General features: G+C 36.3%; 1 protein-coding gene and 3 long non-coding RNA genes across 8 annotated transcripts in view; 3 read left to right on the top strand and 1 right to left on the bottom strand.

Moving 5' to 3' along the window:
- The window catches only part of LOC127866234 (uncharacterized), a 48,244-nt gene that overhangs the window by 8,714 nt on the left and 15,283 nt on the right, over positions 1-24,247 (top strand). The gene's annotated exons all lie outside the window — the stretch shown is intronic.
- Positions 171-22,253, bottom strand: LOC127866235 (uncharacterized). 5 transcript variants are annotated; one of them, XR_008042912.1, is made up of 8 exons: positions 22,056-22,253; positions 20,868-21,177; positions 20,571-20,749; positions 19,973-20,272; positions 19,345-19,574; positions 15,759-15,907; positions 13,921-14,027; positions 171-478 (listed from the first exon to the last, which is right to left on the bottom strand). It is a non-coding gene; the product is annotated as an uncharacterized LOC127866235 (long non-coding RNA). The 5 variants fall into 5 exon arrangements; XR_008042911.1 differs by lacking the exon at positions 171-478 and adding an exon at positions 10,306-10,391 and having other exon boundaries at positions 20,571-20,733; XR_008042909.1 differs by lacking the exon at positions 171-478 and adding an exon at positions 10,306-10,391 and having other exon boundaries at positions 22,041-22,251.
- On the top strand, positions 8,277-10,679 carry LOC127866237 (uncharacterized). Its single transcript, XR_008042914.1, has 2 exons — positions 8,277-8,878; positions 9,025-10,679. It is a non-coding gene; the product is annotated as an uncharacterized LOC127866237 (long non-coding RNA).
- On the top strand, positions 20,133-21,794 carry LOC127866236 (uncharacterized). Its single transcript, XR_008042913.1, has 2 exons — positions 20,133-20,281; positions 20,577-21,794. It is a non-coding gene; the product is annotated as an uncharacterized LOC127866236 (long non-coding RNA).

The raw sequence follows: 24,247 nt of genomic DNA, 5'->3' as shown, positions 1-24,247 counted from the left end.
TAATTAAAGATATCTGTCTGTGCTGTAATATGGAAGTTAATGAAATGTATTATCATTTTTTTAGAAGTTCTTGTATAAGTTTTGTCAGGATGATCATTTTGGTCAGTTCAGAGTTGTACACTCTAATTGATTGAAACTAAAATATTTTTTCATTCGTTGAGGGAAACCAGTTCATTTAATTTGCTGCTTTAATATCTTAGTTATGTTTAAAACAAATTAGTACGGTAACTATCAATAATCAAAATTTAATTTTAAGAAGTCCCTGTACTTGTCCCATGATGGACTACATCTGAGTGCTGAAGGGGCTAGGAGGTGTTTAGCATCCATACATGACGACCTGCCAAACCAGCTGTGTGTGGAGGCTGCTGTTCAAGATCCTACAGAATGGCCAGCTCTCTCAGCCACGGAAGTACCGGTTCAGGAGCATGACAGCACCATAGCACTCTTTTCGGATATTGTGCAGACTGTGAGTTTAGTGCTACAACAAAGTGGACTGCATTTATGAGCCATAAGCAAATGTGATTTATGCACAAAACTGCAATTCTGCGTCAGGCTAAAACCTTAACATTGACTCTAAAATCAAAGCGCTTCCACCTACAAATATTCATAACAATTTGATTTTGCTGTAATGTTTATATTTTTGATTAAAATAAGCCGTTTAAAAAAAGTATAATACCTGTATTATGGTTAAATAAATTGTAGGGAGCTCAACCAGAGATTCAAGACAAGGTGGATGCAAGTGAAGTACCAGTTCCCAGGGACATTAAGCCTCAGACACATAAAATAACGGTAACTTTTCTATGCATTTAATCGTACAGATATTTCATCATTCTTAATGAACATTTATAAAGTGATTGCAATCCAGTATTGATTGCTCATATGGCTTGTTACAGCCTATAAATTAATGTTATGTCTAGAGCCGTAAAGCTGGGCACCCTGTCATGTCTCTTTTTTAGCCTCGCCTTTTTGCCCCTGATCAGCACCATAATGCCCTTCATTATTGGTAGCTGTAAGGCAATAGTTGGACTGCAGGTCCTATACTTTTAAAGCAATGCCTTTAATCATCAAAGAGCATTGTTTGTCATTAAGTGGTAAACATGAAAAGTTCAACAGATGTCTTTGTGTGAAAGCCAGACCATAGAGTTGATGTCATAACCATTAAGTTATATCAGAACATAACATTCTGTAATTGTATAAAAAATAAACTAGTTAGTTTATATAATTTTGTTTTCCATATTTTCACACACACAATTCATTCTCAGGTTGTCACAGCCAGAGCTAAGAGGTCTGCAACCAGAAATGTCAAAAGATATGGAAAGAAGGTAAAAAATACTGTTAATTTCAGATAACCCTCACTGTTTCATTGTGGAAATGTCCTACTAATTCTTGAAACAAGTTTTTTTTTGTTGAAAAAAAACCCACAACCAAACCTATTTTGAAAGTAAAATATAAGTAAAAGACCATATTAGTGTTATTATTTTGAGGACATCTTTCCTTTCTGTTGTCTTCTGCATATTATTATATAATTGTTGTTATTTTTCAAAATAGTCAACTTTGGTGGATGAGGTTTTGCACTTATGCCATGCCTGTACATGCATGTGTAAATTGTTTCAGTTGGCAAAGAAATGCCACACAAGGTATATAAAGCTTGATTGGTGCATTTGTTATTGTTGAAATTTTTGTTTGCATGTACATGCATGTGTTAATTGTTTCAGTTAACAAAGAAATGCCACAATGTTTAATGTGCTTCATCCTATAACTTTGAAACTTTATATGTAGCTGCACCTTGATGAGTTATACATGCCACACCCTTTTTTGTGTCACTAGGTCAAAGGTCAAGATCACTGTGAACTCTTAAAAAAAAGAAACTGCACCTGCAGCCGAGCGTTGGCACCTGCTATGCGGTGCTCTTGTTTTTATTCATCATCATGTTACTGGTAGTGAAATATGTGTGAAATAAATAGCCATAAAATACTGATAGGGAAAGCACAGTAAATAAATGCAGATTTATACATGTTATCAAGGAATAGGAAGCTTGTTTGGTGCATTTTGTTTTGTTGTTTTTGCTTTCGTTGAAAAAAATCTATTTGTTAACATTTACATGTATTATATCCTTGAAGTCATTAATTTCTGGCACATCTTTTTATGCCGCCGAAGGAGGGCATATAGTCTGTCTGTCACACTTTACGTTTAGGTTTCGAAAAATGCTCATAACTTCTATGTCGCTTCAGATAGCAACTTCATATTTGGCATGCATGTGTATATTGACAAAGCCTTTCCATGCGCACACAAATTTTGACCCCTGTGACCTTGACCTTGAACTTAGGGTCTGCGTTTAGGTTTCGAAATCTGTGTTTAAGTTTCGAAAAAAGCTCATAACTTCTATCAAGCGTTTATAGGGGGCATAAGTCATCCTATGGTGACAGCTGTTGTTTACCTATATATACATAAATGTAATGCATTCTTAAGTAGTTTCATAAAAATCACCTTTCTTAATGGAATTACATACAACATAAACATATGCCAACATAAGGCACTCATTGTTGCTTTATTTTTAGACACCCCAACAATATTTATTAGCGAGGCTGTTTTCGGAGAAAACCCGAGGTATTGTCATAGCCTGCTCGTCGTCCACCGGCGTCGTGCTAAAACCTTATCATTGGCTCTAAAATCAAAGTGCTTCCACCTTCAACTTTGAAACTTCATATGTATATGCACCTTGATGAGTTCTACACACCACACCCATTTTGGGTCACTAGGTCAAAGATCAAGATCACTCTGACAAGCTTTTGCAGCCGAGCATGGCACCCGCTATGCGGTGCTCTTGTTTTATATTAAAACTTGCTGCATGAATGCTATTACTGCAGTAACTCTCTTGTTAGTTTCATGTCAAATAGGTTTAATCGTTTTGTTAGTTTTATATTGACGGTCATTGGAATTAGTGGTCGTCCAATATTGTCCGGGACAACAAAAATATAGTTCAGACATAGTTTCCCTTTTTTACTGGATGGCAATTTTTAGCCTGAATGAATATTAATTTTACATGATTATGCATTCACAGACACTGCATTAATGATCCTGTTTTTTCGTCATGCATTAAAGGTCATGCTGCAGTGGATTTGTTTACCTTGACATTACTGAAGATGTGGCTGTTTTCCTGCCTGCATACAAGTTGAATGGCTTATGCTTGGTACTAATTTTATGACGATATGCTCCATACTTTTTAACACTTTCCATCTTGACAATTTACATAAATATTTCTTTCATAGGTATTTTCATTACTTTGATTTTAATATAAATCAGCAGAATGTGTGTTTGATTCATCTGTGTCCTATTTGTATGTATCATAATATAGTAATTGGTTCAAGCATGAAAGACAATGATTGCCCTGTTTATATGACACTATATTTGTAGCATGCCAATTGATCTGATAGCATGGCACAATGCTATAAACAAATTTTATGTTTTCATTAAAAAGAATGAATTTAATGAAAGGGATGTATTCACATTATTTCAAATCATCTTCAAAGGTATACGCTTTTCAAATTATATAACCGGTAGTAATTTGTAGCATTTGTACTGGTAATATGGACTGATAGCATAATAACTTTTCAGAAACGCAAGAAGATGGAAGTCAAGACTGGTAAGGTTAAAAGGGAGAAACCTACCATGACGAAAAAGAAGAACAAACAGGTAAATCAATGACAGAAAGTATTCTTTCTTGTCAGATAAACAAAACTTGTTCAAGAAGATCCTTTAAAACACACATTCATCCTTTCATGTATGGTCATTTAGATGTTCTACAAATACAGTAAAACCAAGCTTTAAAGACGACACAAAGAACCTTATAAAATTAGTCTAAATAGCTGGTATTCTTACAATTCAGGTATAATTGATTATCACCAATAACCTGTTAAGCGGGGTTTTGGTGTATGTAAGTCTTCCATGTGCAAGCTTTTCAGGACCAGTCCTGGGCCTGTATTGAATTCATTATAATGTAAAGATGTTCTAAAGTATGAACCAATTGTGGTACATGTTTTTGTTTTGTTTCAATTTCCATGAGTTGTTCACAAATATTACTTAGATGCGATTTTAGAATCCTCAGGCTGAGTGGTATTTTTTAGGTCCCTTGCTACAATTGCCCAAACTGCAGGGTGTGCTGTTCATCTGAAGATGCCCTGCTCGACCATTTTATAACGAAGCATTCATCATGGAAAGTTGATAGGCCTGACACACTTTTCAATCAGGTTTTTAAATGGAACACATATTGTTGTATAGCTTTATGTTATGTAAATATACTCTTAAGATTTTGAATGAAAAAATATAATACTTTTTCTCCCCTAACAGTTTAACCTGAGGGGACTTATGGTTTGCGCTCTGTGTGTCCGTCATTCTGTGAGTCTGTCACTTTTTCTGGATCCTGCGATAACTTTAAAAGTTCTTCATATTTTTTCTTGAAACATGGATATATGGCAATATGGACATTATGTACGTCATTTCATTTTGTTCCTCATCAAAATTTCTGGTTGATATGGCAACAAATATATATAATGAAAAAAAAATCCAAAAAAATCTGATAATGGTGGAACCTGTAGGGGACATACATTGCTTGGCAATAGTCTTGTTTGTCTAGTAAGTATTGTATTAAAGGAAGGGTTATTCTATTAAAGGAAGATGAAATCAACGTGCCATCCAACATCCATTGCCACCGAGACACTGAAGAGACGCCCCAACAAGATGACAACGCCGCAAATGAAGATAAAGTCAATGTGCCATCCCACTTCTTTTTCCAACGAGACACTGACGAGACGCCCCAACAAGATGTAGACACTTCACAGCTTCTTCTTATTCTTTCAAATGACGTTGAACTTAACCCTGGACCGGTGAGATATTCCTGCCTTATAATAAACAATATTAGTGGGCAAGTTCCTTAATCAGAGGAATTTTAACCTTGTTAATGTTCTATAAATAAATAAATAAATATATATATATATATATATATATATATATATATATATATATATATATATATTATATATGTGGTTAGGGTAATTTGAGGAAGGTGCTAGTTTGAAATTATTATCTTATATATTGACCATTTTCTATTTGTATGCCCCAAGATCAAATGATCGGAATATATTGTTTTTGGCCTGTCTGGTTGGTTATAAGAGAAATATAAGTACTTTACTAAATTCGAAGGTTTGTAGGCACTTAAACTTATTTAAATCATATACTCACATGTGGGAAGATTTAATTCATACAAATATTGATAACAATGATGATGAAGAACAGCAGTTATTTGATGACAATATTGATGATGAAATGCCTGTTTCGGTTACATTAAGTACTGCTGCATACAATAACTTCAATGAGGAATCTGGACTTTGGAATTTTAAGTGTAGAAGTAAACATTCTCCCAGACTTAAAGACAATAATGAGTTAAGGAAAAATATCATAAAACGTGATCAGTGGAATGATTCTAACCTTGTTCGATGTTCAGATGGCTGCCTAAAAGGACCTGTATTATTTCCAGATATTCCAGACAATACCGGTCCCTGTGGAAGCGGTTGGCTCAAGCGAGAAGATGACGATAATTACAGTGAAAATGGACTGACCATACACGAAAGACAAAGGACATTAAATATTTACACAAATTTTGCACCTGTAAAATGTGACATTCATATACGTGAATGCTATAATTCAATTAGTAAGCCATGCAGAATTCTTTGGGATGAAGGGGACTTAGATTGTTTACATGTATTAAGTAGGGATACAGCAGCAGGAGATGAAATAGGGTGGGAATTTGTATCTATGGTTATGAATTCTAGTTGCACTTTTTCCTCTTACTGCCAGTTTAAAAATGAGATGTATAAAACTCGCCACAATAAGGCTAGGTTTATGGATCAAACAGTTTTTTTTAATTTTTGGTTCAGTTGGGCTTCAAACATGAAAATAGATTATTCTAAAGTTGAAACTTCTGCTCGAGGAACATCAACATTATTTCTTTGGTTCTGTGCAGACCATGGACATTGCTATGGTTTCCACATGACTGGGGCAGAAGGAAGAAAAGATCCCGCATTATCACTCTATAGCTATTTAGAAACCCCTCCACAAGACGTGTTTTATGACTTTGCATGTAATTTACAAGAATATTGCCTAAACAGAGAAAGTGGATACTATAAAAATGAACATTTTTTTCATGACATTTTCCATGGCTACTCCCACAAATGTTCTAGTGCTTTTACAGCTAGCAGACTTCAAGGCTTTGAATCTGTAAAATCTGAAATATGTGAACAATTCAACAGCTTTATACAGTGCATTAAAAGGTTGGTCGTCAGATGTCACAGTCACATTTTTGCTTTTACCTACAATTCTTTTTAAATGAATGGAATAAGAAGAAAAAGTTATCATATGAAAAAAGATAAGAATTGCTTTAGCTGGGTTAGTTTAATGTGATACTTAAATGATCTATAATTTTAAGTTCATCTGAACTTTGAATACTTACTATTGCATCTTTTGATGCTTTTTTCTATTTAAAGACTGAGCGAGTAAACACATACTATGTATTATTATGCAATCATTGTTTTGTGTTTATATCTCAACTGAGCATAAAGTGCTCAGGGTGAGCTATTGTGAATGGTCTTGGTCCGTCATGGGTCAACATTTTTTACTTAAACAACATCTAACCTCTGTGCCAATCTTAATGAAACATGGCACGAGTTTTCTTTCATGAACCTCTTTCAAAGTTGTTAAATGAAATGCATTCCATGCATAAATCTGGTTGCAATGGCAACCAAAAGGAAAGCTTATATATTTGGCATAAAACATCGTCTGGTTCACCTCCTCCGTAAATTTCAAAATATGCTATACCCAACTCACAGGCAAATTTGTCCTTATTTGCTCATAGTGAACACTTTTTTTAAATGGCCAGGAAGAGAGTTCAAGTTTATAGACAAGAACAACAGTCAGATGAGCGATATAGTGTCATCATGGCACCTTTATAGCTGAATCATTTATGAAAAATTGTCAATTATATGTTCTGTGACTTGTATGATTTGCAGTATTCATTTCGCTGTCTTCATGCACCTTACAAAAGCCATTTTATTATCAGTGTTCCTGATTCTGTTGTAGCATTTATTCTTGAAATTCGTTATTTTTCATATTTTTCCTAATTGTTATGCTCCCGAAATACAATTTCGCCGGAGCATATAGTTTCCAGTTTGTCCTTCCTCACTAGTTTCCCATAGCACCTTCAATTCTTTACCGATCTCTTTCATATTAGGCATGTAGGTACCTTGCATGGACCTTAACCTTTTGATGAGGTCACTGGGGTCAAGGTCACCAAGGCTAATAATAGATTTTTCCGTCACACTTTTGTCACAGTTTCTCATAGCACTTTCAATACTTTAACGATCTCTTTCATATTTGGCACGTAGGTACCTTGCATGACCTCTTCCTTTTGATGAGGTTTGAGGTCACTGGGGTCAATGTCACCGAGGCTAATAATAGAATTTTTTAAGGTGGTTATTAACACATAGATTGACATAGCGCATCATTGGGGAGCATCCATCAGTTTCACTGATATTCTTGTTGTATGTTATATACGTGATCATAGATACTGTAAATTTTGTCTTATGCGACATGTTTATAATGTAGAAGATGAGTACCCTGTGTTTATGCAGTGCCCATTATATAACACAGATATGATTTGTTTATTCCGCTGTGTTTGAATGAAATGGAAACTTTGGTTTGTTCAATATGTTAATGGCCGATGAAAATGACAAGCACATATTTTTGATTGCAAAATGTGTGTATGTGCATGCTAATATATAACAACTACGTAATTATCATGCAAATTAGCTGTCATTTTAATTCTGCATGCTTGTATTGCATTGTTTATTTATATCTGATAAAAAATACTGATTCTTAGGTTACTTTATAAGTATGTTACTATTTTGCATGCTTACATGTTATAGGTAGTTAATTATAAAGTAATCCTTGTTTTGGTGGTATTATAATGTATAGCAGCATTTGTTCTACGAAAGTGCATGCGTGTTGCATCATATGACTTTGTTTTCTTTAACTATTCAGGTTATTTTATATAATTATGAAATTAAACTATGTATTATGGCCCTGTGGCCTGACTGCAAATAAATATTCGTATTTGTATACAGTTTTTGTAATGTGATGTATGGTGGTATCATGTTGTTTCACTTTTTATACGCCCGTATAAAATACGGGACGTATTATGTGAAACCCCTTGGCGGGCGGGCGGGCGGCGGGCGGGCGGCGGGCGGAAGGCATCACTTTGTCCGGACTCTAATTCAAATTGTATTCATCCGATCTTCACCAAACTTGGTCAGCAGTTGCATCTAGTTGATATCTAGGCCAAGTTCGAATATGGGTCATGCCGGGTCAAAAACTAGGTCATAGGGTCAATAAGTGCATTTTCAAAGGGGCCACTTTGTCCGGACTCTATTTCTCACTTTGTCCGGACTCTAATTCAAATTGTATTCATCCGATCTTCACCAAACTTGGTCAGCAGTTGCATCTAGTTGATATCTAGGCCAAGTTCGAATATGGGTCATGCCGGGTCAAAAACTAGGTCATAGGGTCAATAAGTGCATTTTCAAAGGGGCCACTTTGTCCGGACTCTATTTCAAATTGTATTCATCCGATCTTCACCAAACTTGGTCAGCAGTTGCATCTAGTTGATATATAGGCCAAGTTCGAATATGGGTCATGCCGGGTCAAAAACTAGGTCATAGGGTCAATTAGTGCATTTTCAACGGCGCCACTTTGTCCGGACTCTAATTCAAATTGTATTCATCCGATCTTCACCAAACTTGGTCAGTAGTTGCATCTAGTTGATATCTAGGTCAAGTCCGAATATGGGTCATGCTGGGTCAAAAACTAGGTCAAAGGGTCAATTAGTGCATTTTACTTTGTCCGGACTCTAATTCAAATTGTATAAATCTTATCTTCACCAAACTTGGTCAGTAGGTGCATCTAGTTGATATCTAGGCCAAGTTCGAATATGGGTCATGCCAGGTAAAAAACTAGGTCATAGGGTCAATTAGTCCATTTTCAACAGCGCCACTTTGTCCGGACTCTTATTCAAATTGTATTCATCCGATCTTTACCAAACTTGGTCAGTAGTTGCATCTAGTTGATGTTTTTTTTGCTTATTTCCAAAACAAATACATCAATCATCAGTGTATCATCTCCAATGGCACACGAATCGGGCGTATATTGCTCCGTCATGCGGCGCTCTTGTTGATCAATATAACTATTATGCATACAATGTGTTATTATTCTTACCTCAAAGGAGCCATATCAATACAAATTACAACTTTCCTTCAAGTGAACAGGTTGACACGAGTGACTGGTGTATCGGGCATATCTAGGTTTTAAAAATGACAATGAGATTTACTATACGGTTAAACATTGTTATAACTGGTGACACGATTACAAGCGGTACATTTACCGGTAGTTTCATACAAATGTTACATAAATTCATGTGCCATATCAAGTACAAGCGGCACGTACATCGATAGTTCGCATACCCATGTTCAAGTAATATCTATTACAAGAGACAATTGTACCTTAGTTGGCATAGTCATGTTCAAGTGAACAATGTCGCATGCGTGATATCATTCAAGCGTCACGTGTATCGGTGGTTTATATACGCATATTCAAGAGATCCATGTCGCATGCGTGACATAACAAGCGCCACGTGTACCAGTAGTTTGTATACCCATGTTCAAGATACATAACGCACGTGTGATATCAATTACAAGCGGTACATGTACTAGTACTTTGATATAAATGACGAGCGTCACTTGTAACGGCGGTTGACATACGCATGCCCAAGAGATCCATGTCGCCTGAGTGATGTTTATGGCAAGCGTCACGTGTACCGTTAGTTGACATACGCATGCTCAAGAGATCCATGTCGCCTGCGTGATGTTCATGACAAGCGTCAAGTGTACCGATAGTTGACATACGCATGCACAAGAGATCCATGTCGCCTGCGTGATGTTCATGGCAAGCGTCACGTGTACCGTTAGTTGACATACGCATGCTCAAGAGATCCATGTTAAAGTTGGCGCAAACCAACCAACCAACAGACCAACCAATAGACCAACCAACAGACAGGGCAAAAACAATATGTCCCCCACTACTATAGTGGGGGACATAAAAAGCAAGGCAATCAAATCACATCGATAACAACGTTGAACTTCCATCATATACCTTTTTGGCAAATATGGAAGTTATGTATTAAATAATAATAACAATACAGTGTTGTTGTTTTGTCATTTATTAAGTATACAGATCATTGCAAGATTCTGATGGCTTTTCTTGAAATGCATCACCAGCCGTCTGGAACACTGAAAAAAAGGCAATGTATACTCTGTTAAGTTATGGTGAAAAACAAATTATTTGCATTTTTTGTACAAAAATAAATTAAAAAGGCTCACATTATACTGCAAGCAATTCATAAGTTGCCTGCTGGTGACCCCCCCCCCCCAACATCATTAACAATAGTGCATTGTCTGTATATTACCATCAATTCAAGATTGTATGATTCAATCTCAATGGTTTGTTTTGGTTAAAATTGGTACAATGAATCATATTTATTTTAAGCTAACTCACATGCAATAGTTACTGAGAAACGGCTCCGAATGGAAAAAAAATCTTAAATGTCAGTCTAATAAGGGGCCATAACTCTTGAGCTATGAAGGTATAAATCATTATAATGTCAGGGTCAAAAGTATTTTATGTGGTGTGTTTGTGTTGAAAGTGTTTACAGATCCATGGAAGTGTTAGCGATATGTAGAAAGAATTATAAGCATTCTACAACATGTGTCATCACTTTCAGACTCTACCTGGGACATTTCAAAGGTTATCCATCACTGAAATGAATGTAATAAGTTGAAAAAAGGCTATATTTAAGGTAATAAAAAATATATTGGTACATAATTTGAACCAAACTTCTCAGGCAGTTTCTAATAATTGACTTTAATCAAAGGTTTACCAAAAATGGAATTTTTTTAACAAACAAAAAAGGCATGCCATGGCTAAACTATTAATTAAATCTTACCTACCATAGTGATTTTATTTACAAATGATCAAAGAAATGAGTGAAAATATATACTGTCTATGCTCACAAGTGAAATAAAATCGCTACCAGAACCAACACATTTTCACTTTATTTCATGACTCTCTGAACAAATTGTATACTATTATAGTTCTTGAATACATTCATATTGGCGAATTTGGCAAGAACCAGAATGAAATGTCACTTTGATTTTCAAAAATTTGATTCTTGAATCATATAAGATTTGTTAAAGGGCATATTGACAGCTAAAACGGAATTTTATTCTCTGAAATAAATGTATGCGTTAATATGAACTTATTTATATGTTTCTTAAAGCACAGACCTTGCTTTATATATTGTAAATATGTACATTACTAATTAACAAGAGCTGTCAGAGGACAGAGCGCTCGACTATTCAAGTGCTTGACAGTATAACGTAAGCCATCATGGAGAGGGGGTATAATGTGTGTGTGTGTGGTCATTTAATAGATATTTCAAAAAAAAGAAAAAAAGAAAAATTTGAGGGGGGGGGGGAGTCAAGGTCATTCAAAAGTCAAGGTCAAATTCAACTTGCCAGGTACAGTACCATCATGATAGTAAGAAAGTATTTGAAGTTTGAAAGCAATAGCCTTGATACTTTAGAAGTAAAGTGGATCTAAACACAAAATTTAACAAAATATTCAAAGTTACTAAGACAAACAAGAATATCAGTGAAACTGATGGATGCTCCCTGATGATGCGCTTTGTCAATGTATGTGTTAATAAACACCTAAAAAATCTATTATTAGCCTCGGTGACCTTGACCCAGTGACCTCAAACCTCATCAAAAGGTAGAGGTCCATGCAAGGTACCTACATGCCAAATATGAAAGAGATCGGTAAAGTATTGAAGGCGCTATGAGAAACGGTAGCAAAAGTGTGACAGAAGGAAGTCTATTATTAGCCTCGGTGACCTTGACCCCAGTGACCTCAAGCCTCATCAAAAGGTAGAGGTCCATGCAAGGTACCTACATGCCAAATATGAAAGCGATTGGTTAAGTATTGAAGGCGCTATGAGAAACGGTAGCAAAAGTGTGACAGAAGTAAGGAAGTAAGTAAGTAAGGAAAGACAAACTGGCAACTATATGCTCCACCGAAAAAGGGGCCATAATTCTGTCGCAATGCTTATTACAGTTGTCTGATCTTGTTTATAGATTGGGATCATGTTGGTAAAGAAGTACGCAAAATTTGAAAGCAATATGTCAAAGGACATAGAAAATATTTGAGGTTGTACGCAATTTTTAACATAGATTTATCAATAACATTCATATTCTAAGTGAAAAAAGGGCCATAATTCTTACAAAAATGCTTGATTCAGTTGTCTGCTCTTGTTTATAGATTGGTGTCATGTTGGTAAAGAAGTATGCAAAATATAAAAGCAATATGTCAAAGGACATAGGAAATATGTGAGGTGGTACGCAAACTTTAACATTCCAACGCTCACGGTAACGCCGACGCCGGGGTGAGTAGGATAGCTCCACTTTATATATATATATATATATATATATATATATATATATATATATATAGTCAAGCTAAAAAAAGTTATCCCCACGAAACTTTTTGTGGGCGCAGGAAATCGTAGTAGTATTAACATATCCAGCTATGGGCATGCTCACTGACCATAATGAATAATGGAACAGTAGTTTTGTGTAAAAAATATTCATTAAGATTGTGAATGTTGTGGGCAAGATTTCGATCCCCATAAGCACTAAGACCATAATGTAATAATATTTTTTTGGCCCTTCACTAATCTTTTTAAACGATTTCATCAATGTTCCTTATACATGTACATTTATTTTTCATAAAAATCGGACATGTGGAATGTTGAATATTTGCCATTGCATAGAGAAAAACCATTGACATGCCCCCTTAAATTGATTGCAGAAAAAGTTGTAAACCAAAAACAAATAATAACAAAGAGCAGTGAAAAAAATTGGCCATTATTAATTTAATTTCAAAGAACAATGAAAATTTAAGGCAACAAGAGCTGTCAGAGGACAGCGCGCTCGACTATTCGAGTGCTTGACAGTATAACGTAAGCCATCATGGAGAGGGGGTATAATGTGGGTGTGTGGTCATTTTATAGATGATATTTAAAAAAAAAAAAAAAAAAAAAATTGTTGTCTTTTTTTTTTTTTAGGGGGGCGGGGGGGGGGGGGAGTTCTGGGGTGGGGCATGGGGGATGGTTTGGGTGGAGCCCATTGTGGTATGTCAGGTAAGTGTTGTTTTGTCAAAGTATGAATCAAATGTGATCATAAATCCCCTCCGATGAAACCGGTAGGGGACAATAATGAGCGGATACAAATTTAAAGGAAAGAACTGAATGTTCAAACCTTTTATCTTGTTTGAACCTGATTGGTTTTGCAAATCGCATTAATTAATTGTGGTGAGCATTGGTGTTTTGTTTCTTGGTACAATGAAACGGGATATGTGATTTACTAAGAAGAATCAAAATCATAATGTGGCAAATGAATATTTATCTTCAAGTGTGAGTGATGCCAAATCCAAACTCTGCATATTGAAACAATATGGTCACCATTTGAGTGAGATTTAAAAGAAATATTTCTTAGTGGCCTAGGACCTTTGACCTGAAAGTATAAATTCAGCATATAACCTGATTGTAGCGAGTTGTTGAATGAGCTTTCTTGCATATATACTGGTATGTGAAAATTGAGTATTAAGTGTGACTTTGACCATGAGACGAGTTATTCCAAACCTAAGCTTTCCATTTTGGCTCGTTATGCATTTATACTTCACATTGCACCCTCTTTCAATTACCTTGAAGACTCTCGTCACACCTTGGGGAGGTTGCTGCTGGGAGATAATTTTTAGGTCCAGGAAGCGCTCGGAAGCAGTCAATATAGCAGTAAGCATCTTCCAGCACCCTGTTATGGAGAGAAGAGTATTGGGGTTTATGGTGAGAACTGTGAGTGTCATTCTTTTGTACAGTTGTAGTGGCAGCCATTGTGTGAATACTCATGTAATCACTCTCACTTAAGTATCAATAGCTAATTATATATATATATATATCATTCGGAAACCATTTTACTGCTTCAGGTCACTGTGACCTTGACCTTTGACCTAGAGACCTGGAAATCAAAAGGGGTCTTCTACCAGTCATGATCAATGTACCTATGAAGTTTCATGATCCTAGGCTTAAACTTTCTTGAGTTATCATCCGCAAACCATTTTACCGTTTCGAGTCACTGTGACCTTGACCTTTGACCTAGTGAACTGATAATTGAAGGGGTCGTTTGCCAGTCATGATTAATGTACCTATGCGTTCTTGAGTTATCATCCGGAAACCATTTGATGGACGGTCTGACCGACATGTGCAAAACAATTAACCCCCTCTTCTTCGAAGGAGGGCATAATAAATTAATTTTGTTCAATCTATCTATTTATCCATTAAAAAGTTCACACTTTCAAAACAAATATAATACAAACTTGGTCATCAACAATAATAAAATACCCCTGCTGTCCCTGTGAATGTTAATGAGCGAGGATCAAGGAATCAAGACCATTACTCTTGGATGTGAAATCAATGCAAATAAAAATTGTGTTTTGAAAATCTTCTTTTCATGCTGATCACATATTTACAAGTTTGAATGGATAGACAAATCCACAACAGACCAACCAACATACAGACTCCAATATACCAGGAATAACCCCACATACCGCATTGACACAGAATATTTTGCATGCTGTCTTCACAAGATAAGAAAAACATATTTACATGTTTGGCGATTTTAAGAGTTATTATGCAATTGTGACCTTGACCTCAGAGATATCGACAATTCTTTGGCATGACACACCGTTCAATGATGGTAAACAAATGTGCATTTTTTTTGTTTAATCTCACAATGAATGACATAGTTATGGCCCAGATAAACTCACAACCAAACTTAGATAGATATTCAGTCACTATTTATTCCAAAAATTTGTGTTGAAAGCCTGTCGACAGGTGTCGCAAGCCAGTGTTATAGGACCTAAAGTCAAAATCAATGTGACCTAATTTTTCGGCCCGGCATGGCCCACGTTTGAAGTTGGCCTAGAGATCATCTAGATTAAACTTCTGACCAAGTTTGGAGAAGATCGGATGAAAACTACTTGAATTAGAGAGCAGATACCATACTGAATGCTAAAAAACGCACAGTGACCCTGTGACCTAGTTTTTAGCCCGGCATTGCCCATGTTAAAACTTGGCCTAGAGATCATCTAGATAAAATTCTAACCAAGTTTGGTGAAGATTGGATGAAAACTACTTAAATTACAGAGCGGACAGCATGATGAATGTTTTAAACGCACTAAGTGACCCCGTGACCTAGTTTTTGACCCGGCATGACCTATATTCAAACTTGACCTAGACATCATCTACATACAACTTATGACCAAGTTTGGTGAAGATCCAATAAACACCTTGAATTAGAGAGGGGACACTTAATACAGAGCCATCGACAGACAGACAAGGTCACTCCTATATACCCCACTATACTATGTTTCTGGGGATATAATAGCAAATAATCAAGAAATATAAAACAAGATAATCTTGATAATAATAATTAATACTCAAGCAACAAACATATGAACCAGGTATCGCATTGTGGAGCACTAACCAGTTTTTACTGCGGAAGACGACAAGCTACATTCTGTGTGTGATGGGCGGTTGGGAACCATACCCTTCAATATGAAAACTTGCCAGCTTCTAAGTGTTCCACACAGAGGTCAGCACCTTCACTGTCTCCAGCTCAATCTCTAGGTACACCTACCTATATATGCAAAAATCAATTGAGTGAAACCACTAGTTTGATTATCCATTAGATGCATTCTTGATCAAACATTAGAGCAGTAGTACCCGTGTGATTTACAATATGGGTATTTTTACTGGATGCTGTAAAAATAACAGTTTGCTTTTGTTCACGTCAATGACCATGATAACACATTAATGGCTATAAAAGAAATAATGAAATTAGCTGAACAAACGCGAGTTATCAACAACCTATGGCATAACTAGCAAAACCATCAGTACAGTTTACAAAAAAAAATGCTTCTTTTGAAAAATGGGTTGTTTGTACAGTAACTGTAACACTATTTACTTACTTACAGTTTCGTTTCACATTCATATGCATTTTCTAAATTTTGGCATTTAAATTACATAAAAAATATGAGTGAAAATAGTTTCATGCATCGTCAGTTTTAAACAAGAGTGCCAAACTGTCACAAGATATGCCCTTTCGAAGGTTTTGGACACCATGCTCAATGCTTGAAATGCACTAAGTGACCTCGAGACCTAGTTATTGACCCGGCATGACCCATATTTAAACTTGACCTAGATATCATTTAGTATAACATCTGACTAAATTTGGTGAAGATCATATGAAAACTACTTCAATAAGAGAGCGGACACCATGCTAAATACTTGAAATGCAATATGTGACCTTGTGACCTCGTTTTTGACCCTGCATGACCCATATTCCAACTTGACCTACATATCATCTAGACACAACTTCTGACCAAATTTGGTGAAGATCGGGTGAAATCTACTTCAATTAGAAAGCAGACACCATGCTAAATCCTTGAAATGCACTAAGTGACCTCGTGACCTAGTTTTTGACCCGGCATTACCCATATTTTAACTTGACATAGATATTGTCTAGACACAACTTCTGACCAAGTTTGGTGAAGATCGGATGAAAACTATTTAAATTAGAGAGCGGACACTGCTGTGGACGCCGTCCGCCAAGGGTGAAACTATAATACGTCCCGTTTTAAAAAACGGGCGTATAAAAAAAGGAGAGCATAAGATTTTGCTGTGTGAGAGGGTGTTTTGCTGCGTAAATGCGCGACTCTCACGCTGAATGCCCGATACTTGACAGGCGCATGAATGTTGATGCAAACTACTTCAATTAGAGAGCAGACACCATGCTAAATCCTTGAAATGCACTAAGTGACCCCGTGACCTAGTTTTTGACCCGGCATGACCCAAATTCGAACTTGACCTAGATATTGTCTAGACACAACTTCTGACCAAGTTTGGTAAAGATCGAATGAAAATTATTTGAATTAGAAAGCGGACACGAAAAGTGTGACAGACTGACAGACAGTGCGAAAACTATATACCCCCTTTTCTTCGAAAGGGGGCATAAAAATAACTTATCCATAGACATCGGATGTATTTTGTAATGGGAATGCTTTGGAGATTACCATAACATTCTGTGCACACGTAAAACCTTTATGAAGAATCCTCAACATTAAAGATTTATTAATATTTTTGAAAATTAAGCAAACATTCATTTTTTTCCATGAAAGCATTACAATTATGGCTTTTTATAAGTATAATATGATGTATGAAATAGTTTTTTTCTTTTTAATTTTAAGTTAATGTTGAACCATTCAATCACTTTAAACATTGCAAGTTATTGCATTTCCACAAAGCAAATGAATCTTAGCAGGTAAATTCAATGAATTTATCATTGGTATTCCCAGCTGATAATTTTAAAAATCTGTATAGAAGTTCACCAGATGATGTTTTATGCAAAATATGTATGTTCGCACTGCAGTTTTTGAGAAGAATATTTTTAAGTGTTCATTATATATATATTATAGAAGGAAAACAAATTTGATCCGAGGGTGGGGCAAATATGATCCAATGATACTTGAACAATCTTGGTGAAGGTCCACAAGATGAACTTTCATGCCAAATATCTTTGCTCTAGGCCTTGTGATTTATGAGAAAATTTTTGTTTTTGAGGTTTTTTAATATACTAATAAGGAAATTACATTTCCCTCCCCAGTGGGGCAATTTTGACCCCAGGAACATAGTTTGAACAATCATGGTACAAGTCCCACCAATTAACCTTTGAACTCTTAAGTGTAATCTTGAGTTTGGAGATTTTGACGTAATTCATTCTTATGACACACCGTCGAGTGATGGTGAACAAATGTGCTTAATGATTTTAAAATCTTACAATGAATGACACAGTTATGGCCCGGACAAGCTCATTTATGGCCATTTTTTACTTTTGAACTAAAAGTGTGACCTTGACCTTCGAGATTTCGACATTATTCCTTCCCATGCAACACCGTCAAATTATGGTGACACATGATTTTAAATTGAATTTAATTCTGACAATGAATGACATAATAATGGCCCAGACAAGGTCATTTATGGCCATTTTTGACATTTGAACTCAAAGTGTGACCTTGACCTTTGAGATATTGACGTTTTCTTGAGCAGTGACCGGCCGTGTCATGATTGTGAACATTTATTGTAAGTTATTTGAAATTCCTCCAATCAATAACAGACTTACGCTCCAGACAAGCCTAACCCGGACTTTCATACTGACGGACTGATCCACATACACCAAACCGCCAACTGTGACAAATATGTCGAGCTCTCCATAAGTGGGCTCGACAAAAAATCGACTTGCCCACAGGTAAAGGTCCACCACACAATGTTTCATGCTAAATATCTCAGCCCAAGGCCTTGCAGTTTCAGAGTAGATTTTTTAAGTTTTTCCTTTTGGTTGCCAGGGCAACAAGGATTTCATGGAAAACAATTCTTGGAGCAACATTGAAGGAGCTTCATGCCAGGAATATTCCTGCCAGTTTCATCAAGCTTTGTCCAAAGGTTTAGTAGGAGATATTGTTTAAGTAAAAATGTTGACATATAGACACACATCGCAAAACAGACAAAGACCAGCAACAATAACTCAAGTTGAGCTATAAAGGGTACATCTCTGAAATGACTAAATCATCCTGATGACTCTTATGCAAGAACCACTGAAAAATGATAACAAATTTGATCTAATTTGAATTTCACTAAATTCATACACCAACATATGCAGACAGAAATTTGACATTTTCAATCAATTAAGGGGCCATAACAGTTTAATTTTACAATGGCTTCAAGGCCTTTCCCCAATTTGGAATGTCAAAATGAACTTTTGCATTATAGTTTATCTGTCTTCAAGGTAACAATCTGGTAAAAATATTATACATAAGACAAGTCGGTCAATTAACAGGCGAACAGCTTTGTTGTATACTTAAATAAACCCAATTTTAATGCCTATTAACTTCAAGTTTCATTCAATTCTATGCAATTGCTACTGAAAAACAACTCTGGTCTGAAAAGTAATTTAGGGTTATCTTTTCGAATCAATACTAGGCTTATTTATATTACATACCCTCAGGTTTGTATACTTGCCAGTTCAGGAGGCGTTATAGAGCGCTATCAGTTAAATGATTATTCCCCGAATATCTTTCAGGTGTGCCAGCTGGGGGCTCCTGGATCACCTTGATCGTTTTCACTACATGCTCACTCTCAGTGAAGTGGCGCTCCAGGTTTGCGTCCGTCAGGATGGCCGCACTCTCCTCTACCCTCCGAACAACCTCGCGACGGCTCTTATCCAGGCAGGTTGAGGTCAGGAAGCCTGTGAGAAGGAGATCGGCCGAAAAAAAAATAAAGCTAAACAAGCAAATTTGTTAAATTGATATCCCCCGCCAATATGCTTCTGGACACAAAAGTGTTATATTTGACACTCAAAAAAGCATTTTTTCAAGATACAAAGGGCCAAAACCCCGTAATTAACAGACTGTGTACAATGCCATTTGGCGTGCATCGTCCTCTTATCCATATATATACTCATACCAAGTTTCAATGAAATCGGCCAAAGCACTTTCAAGATATGGCTCTCGACACAAAAGTGCTGGACGGACGGAAAGATGGACGGAAGAACAGACAGAAAGACGCCAACGCCAAAACATTAATAAGTAGATGTCCAAGAAGAATGAATAATTTACATAAATCAAATCCTAAGTTTACGCTTACATTGTTCAATGTGCGGGCGTCCGCTAGACCATTCCCTCGCACCACTTCAGGAAGTTCTTGATTGCCGTTAGTGCATTCCGCACCGTCTTCAGCTGGTGAGTGGTGTTGAGGAACTGTCGTGGACCTCCATATGGCCCATCCACAACAGCATGTCACTCAACACCACTCCTTCCAAGTAGCCAGACAGGGCCAGGAACCGGTTGATCTTCATGTTGACCTCTTGTGTTTTCGACTCGTTTGCCAACCCACCTGGCCTGCTCCGCAGGAACATGTAGTCTACATATGAGTCAACGATTGAAACTGCAACAAGTATTATTGGATGATATTCTATGCTAGATGGTGAAATCGCATATAATTTAACTAACAACCAGTAATTCCAAAGTATTATAAATAAATAATATTTATCTTAAATTTTAATGTACTATATATTTCCTCACGGTTTTTAATATATATACATGTAACAATAATAATGACTATCAATTGAAATGTATATAATTAAAAAAAAATCTGGGAAAACAGGGCTTAATGCACCAAGTACTGGTTCTACCCCGAAAACGGACTCAAAACTTTACACTATATAAGCAATCCATATTGTTACTTGCAGCTTCTCCGACCATGCATCACCCTTGCATTGGGTTCCAGGCTCAGGCAGTATTTCGGCATTAGGAATGAAAAGTCCTCTTCCTCCTCCTCCTCATCCTCCACCTTCTCATCCTCCTATGCCGAGTCATCATGAGTGGCGAGTCTGCTGGTCACCTTTCCTGAAGTTTTCGCGACCTGTAAATGACGTTTAAATGTAAAAGTTACAAATCGTTTGGTATGGTTTTGTATTAGACATTGATAGAAATATGAGAAATTAAATACAAAAACCACACGAACACAATTTAACACTTACTTTCCGGAAACGGCCCTCTTGTGTAAACAAAATTGAATGTCCCAGCCTCCATTTTGTGCTCCTGTTCTAGATGACGCAGCCGGTCAATCACCGACCGGTCGCACAGCCAGCAAGAGTAGTAATTCCTCGGCTTTGTCTTCTTCACTTTCCGACCGGTCTTAGCACGTGCCTCTGACATCAACGGCTTCATGGGGTCTGCCGTCAGCGCTTGCACCCAGCGAACGTGGTCTGTTACCCGGAGGTACACAGTCGTGTTGCCTTTTACCACGCAAATGGGGCATTGCCTTGGGATAGGCTTTGCGTTTGGTGTCTGAAATATTAGTTTGAAATGTGTACGAAGCAGGTGGCTATCAATATATATGATTTATTAAGAGATGATGAGATAACGGACCCAGTTAATTGATTGAAATAATGATTATTTGATTGAAGCTGTTATGCTAGGGTAAAATACCAAGGAATGTGTATAGATATTGTTAACTTTTTTTTAATGGTGTTAAAAATGAATATTTTATTGCAATATTTGCACATGCTTTGTTTTATTTTACAAAGTAATCACTATTAACCTTAAGTTTATTCTCATGAAAAAAACATACCATTAAATAGCAATACTGATTACTTTATCTATTTGAGTGACATTAAGAGTGACCATGTACATGTATATATCAATCTATACTGTCTAACCCCCCTTGCAGATATTATTGACAGGTAAATATAATATTATATACCGTCTTATAACGATTCAAGACTTGGCCAAAATAAGGCCCCATTCCCTCAACAAAAAAGTATTAATTTTTCCCCAGATAAAAATTCACCCGACACTCAAGCAAATTAATTGCCCTAGACCCAGAATTGTCAAGTTTAAAATGTTTAAAACTAAATAGAATTGTTATGTATTTAATTTGGCGGTGATTAAAAAAACATATTATATTGTTTCTCATGTTTGGTTTAAAGTCCAAATTTTTTTTTTAATGATGCCCTATTTCCCCCGCCTCAGGGTACAGGTATCATTAGGCATTCTGAATCAACATTTTCATCAAAAACAATGATTCTTCATTCTTTACAGGCTGGGGGATTAAATTTTTAGAAACAACAATAACCTTTCAAATCGCATACCAAACGTTAAGACTTTTTAAATGAAAATGTGGATTCAGAATGCCTAATGATTCGGAATACCTTGACAAACTGTACCGTTACCCCAAACCCTGAGGTAGCTGTGGCGTAAAGGATATGGTGTCCGCCTAGCAACCAGGAGGTCACGGGTTCGATCCCCACTGTGAAAGCGTTCTTTAGATCTTCCCTATAGACACTAAGTACTGGTTCTAGGCACCGGAAACAAAATTTACAGCTTTTTCAAATAAGTCCTATGCAATCAAACTAAAATATACAGGTTTGAACTAAACCAGAGGGAGATCTCTGCATGATGCATGATAGTCTTATTTATAAGACGCGCGAGATACCAGAGGCCTGTTGGTCCACGGTCGCCCAAATCATTTTGGCCAATCAGAACACTGATCTTGAATCAGGGGAGAGGATAGGCTATAGTAAGTGGTGGTGATCTCCCCTTTCTGTTTTGAACTTGTTTAACAAGGGTTTTTAGAGAGTCCAGAGAATTTTATTCTCGTCAGTATTTTATACTGACCAAAGCTTACATACTATAAAACAGCTGTTGTTGACCAGAGACTACGTTGCAGTTTAAGAGAACCGCGTTGCGTGACATTTAATCGTTTGAAAGTGCTCGTTTAGAATTTGTAATTTGATTTCGCGACGTTACCTATTTAAAAACTGAACGTTGTTAAACTTGTTTGGAAAATCCAGGTTCGGATTGTATTTGAATTCGGGCGTTTGTTTGTTGTCGTGTTGTATTTTGAGTTTTTAAACTTCCCCAGGGTTCGTGGAACGATGTCCTTTGTTATCCTCATACCGACAATAAATAAATTTTGATTTGATTTGATTCGGGAAGCCTTTTGTTTATTCTGGAATCCGGAGAACTGCCCCCTTATTTTAAAGGTGGCGGAGAGGTGCCCCCCCCCAGCAAATCGGTAGGGGCGGAGAACTGCCCCCCCTGTCAGAATTTAGTAGGCGGATATTAGTCCAAATAATTAGACGTAAGCTACCCCGCTTACGTCTAAACGGCTACCGTCGTTTTCCTATAGCAAATTGAGTTCAACTAAAACTTCAGTTTTTCTCGTTAAATCTTTGCTAATGCATAAAATTATCATTAATTAGACATATATGTGAGCGATTACCTCTTAAATGTGTAAAAATTGTGCTTTTAAACCACTTATGTACATTTTTAAAAATAAACATACACAACACACTTCGTGTGTTTGTCGTTTATAGAATTACATTGAATTATCTTGAACGAAATTATTTTTTGAATAGGTTACACATAACCAATTGTTGTTGTACAACAAACCACATCACTTTTTAGCTTTCTGTACTCTTAAATTAAATGGAACCTATATGTGTGTGTTAAAACTACCAGTTGTATCACGGAGTGTATATTGTTAGGAGATGAATCGAGTATTTGACCCTTACTGTAGTAAATTCAATCTTATGCAAAAACTATTCATCCGATTTTATTGGTTTATACGTTATCTTGTTGCTTATTAATTCCTCTTTCAAAAATATACGTTTTAGTATATTCCCGTTGTTATTAATGGATTTATAGCGAGATAAACACAAGAAATACACATTTTATGTTTTACCACCGCGCGTTTTGCCGTATTGTGGCTATCGATTTTGTACAATTAGCGTACAGCGAAGCGCCGAGGTTATACATTTTGATGTACCCACTCACGTCTTTTATTGAATTATAGTTTCATTTCTCGGCCGATTTTGACAAATTATATATCATTAGAAAGCTTACGTTACGTAGTAAACAGATATATAAATATATATTAAGTTTTTCTTCTGATTTCGACAGCCCGGCGAGTTATAACTTTAACTTTTTCAAATATCATACCGTTTTGGAGTTTTAGAATCTAGATTTACGGTTGACATGTTCGTACTTAATACCAATTTGTAGCGTTCTTCTGATTTCGACAGCCCGGCGAGTTATAACTTTAACTTTTGCAAATATCATACCGTTTTGGAGTTTTAGAATCTAGATTTACGGTTGACATGTTCGTACTTAATACCAATTTGTAGCGTTCTTCTGATTTCGACAGCCCGGTGAGTTATAACTTTAACTTTTGCAAACATCATACCGTTTTGGAGTTTTAGAATCTAGATTTACGGTTGACATGTTCGTACTTAATACCAATTTGTAGCGTTTATATTTGGAGTTCAGTTTTAAAAATTACATCTTGCTTAGGAGAATAGAATTCTGTATACGATAGAAAAAAAAATTGTTTAAAAACGAAAGTAATTAAGGAATG

Source organism: Dreissena polymorpha, chromosome 2 (assembly GCF_020536995.1).
Source record: "Dreissena polymorpha isolate Duluth1 chromosome 2, UMN_Dpol_1.0, whole genome shotgun sequence".
NCBI classification, from domain to species: Eukaryota; Metazoa; Mollusca; class Bivalvia; order Myida; family Dreissenidae; genus Dreissena; species Dreissena polymorpha.
Note: the sequence above shows the minus strand (reverse complement) of the source record. Positions and strands in the feature narration are given on the sequence as shown.